Source organism: Brassica rapa, unplaced genomic scaffold (genome assembly GCF_000309985.2).
Source record: "Brassica rapa cultivar Chiifu-401-42 unplaced genomic scaffold, CAAS_Brap_v3.01 Scaffold0202, whole genome shotgun sequence".
Classification (NCBI taxonomy): Eukaryota; Viridiplantae; Streptophyta; class Magnoliopsida; order Brassicales; family Brassicaceae; genus Brassica; species Brassica rapa.
In genome coordinates, this window is record NW_022610146.1 from 77,659 (window position 1) to 79,683 (window position 2,025).

The window sequence follows — 2,025 nt, forward strand, 5'->3', positions numbered from 1 at the left end:
TCCTACTGTAGCTAGGAAAGATCTTCCAAGCAAAAGTGAAGAGTTCCAGTTAAGCTCCCTGTCTAGGATATGAAAATCTACAGGGACAAGGGCATTACCAATCTGTACCTCCAGATCTCTTATGATTCCTCCTGATCGTATCTCTGAAAGATCCATGAAGGTGAAGGATTCCGTTGTAGGTTCGATGGTCAAACCAAGCTGGTCTGCCATGATCCTAGGGAGGATACTAACTGATGCTCCTGTGTCACACATTGAATGGGGAAATTCAACACCCTTGACTATGCATGGTATTGCAAACTTCCCAGGATCACTCTTCTTTGTCAATGTGATAGTGTGTTTCATCTTCTCTCTGACTTGATGAAACATTCTCCTAATGTCCTCCTCAGTTACCTTTATTTCTCTGAAGAACATCCACAACCGGTGTGTGAAGTAAGATTCATCAAAAGGTTTTTCGATTGGGATTCTGAGGACTCTTTTAGTGAAACCATCCATCTCCTTATCGTTAGCTTCCCGCTTAAGGTTTTTAGGAATCTTCTCCTTTCTTTTCCTTAACCTTCTCCCTTCAGCTTCTTGAACTGATTCAGGTGAACTATTTAAAGGGTTCGGTTTTGGTTCGGGTGGGTTAGCTAATGGTTTAGGTGGTGGTCTGAGTGCGTTGATGTAATCATTATCTATTGAGGGTAACCGCACTCGGTATGTCAGAGGTGCCTGTCGATCGATGGGAGGTGTGTTGTGACGATCGACGTCGGACTCACTCTGTTGATCGATGGTTGGCTCAACCGATCGATCGATTTTATCATAGAAAGGGGAGGGTGGGTGAGGATGCTTAGCTGCGAATTCTTCATGAGTTAGAATTCGAACCGCATTGCATTCAGTCGATTTGGCAGACGACGTCGATCGATGACTAGAGTAATCCGTCGATCGATCTTCATCATGGTATGTCGATCGATACGAGTTCATCGACATCGGTCGACACCATTGGGATCCGCCGAGACTCATGGAGCTTTCGATTTTGAAGTCTCCTTCCTCAAGCTTTTCATTTTTCACCACTTGCCAGAAATCATCATCTATGATGGCATTTACGTGGTGTTTCCCTTTGTCGGCTCCTGCCTCTCTAGAGAAAGCTTCTTGCCTCTTTATAGTCTCACCCGTCTGAATTACTTCGGTTTCAAGTTTTCTCACCTGAGTCCCTAAGGTCTCGATTTTGGTGTTCAGATTGTTGTAGGCGGAGTCTATTTTACCGTTAAAATTCACGGTGATTTGTTGTTGTCCCAACAGTACTCGATCAAGCATTTCTTCGATCTTGCTTTCCTGAGTTTGGGGTGGTGGATTTTGGTAGTAAGAGTTTGAGTAGCTTTTGTTGTTGTTGAAGGGTTTTTGAAATTGTGAACTTTGGTTACTTCTTTGGCCATTTCCAAAGAAGTTTCTGTTTCCGCCCTGGTTTCCAAATTTCTGGAATCCGGTACCTCCGATGTAGTTCACATTTTCTTCTCCTTCTCGTGCACCACATCTAACTTAGCTCTTACTTCGTCCATCTGTTCCTTCCCGATAGAGGCTACAGACTTCTTCCGTTTAGAGTCAGTGTTTTTGGTGCTGCTGCTGTTAGCAAGGTTTTCGATAAGTCTCACAGCTTCTAACGGATGAGCTCTAATATCAAGGGCCATTTGATACTGTAAGGCGAGACCTCGGAAGAAAGTGCTTAGCAGCTGCACTTCGTTAAATCCGTGGTGTGGACAGTCTCGCTGGAAGAACCTAAATCTAATCCACGCATCTTTGAAGGACTCTCCAGCCTTCTGCGAGAATGTGGAAATTTTGTTCCGAAGTTCTTCAGCGCGCGCCTCATCGAAGAAGTTTCGTAAGAAAGCATTCTTGATGTCGCTCCAGGATGTTAAAGATCCTGTGGGTTACTGCCTAAGCCAGTGCATCGCTTCTCCATTCAGCGTGTATCTGAAGAGCTTGCACAGCAGGTAATCTTCGGAGACTCCTTCCATCTGAATAGCAGCGATTAGATCCTCGAACCATTCC

The 2,025-nt window shown here is 44.7% G+C and overlaps 1 non-coding gene across 1 annotated transcript; it reads left to right on the top strand.

Moving 5' to 3' along the window:
* The first annotated feature begins 1,719 nt into the window (after positions 1–1,719).
* On the top strand, positions 1,720–1,825 carry LOC117129846. Its single transcript, XR_004453393.1, has one exon. It is a non-coding gene; the product is annotated as a small nucleolar RNA R71 (small nucleolar RNA).
* Positions 1,826–2,025: the final 200 nt, after the last annotated feature.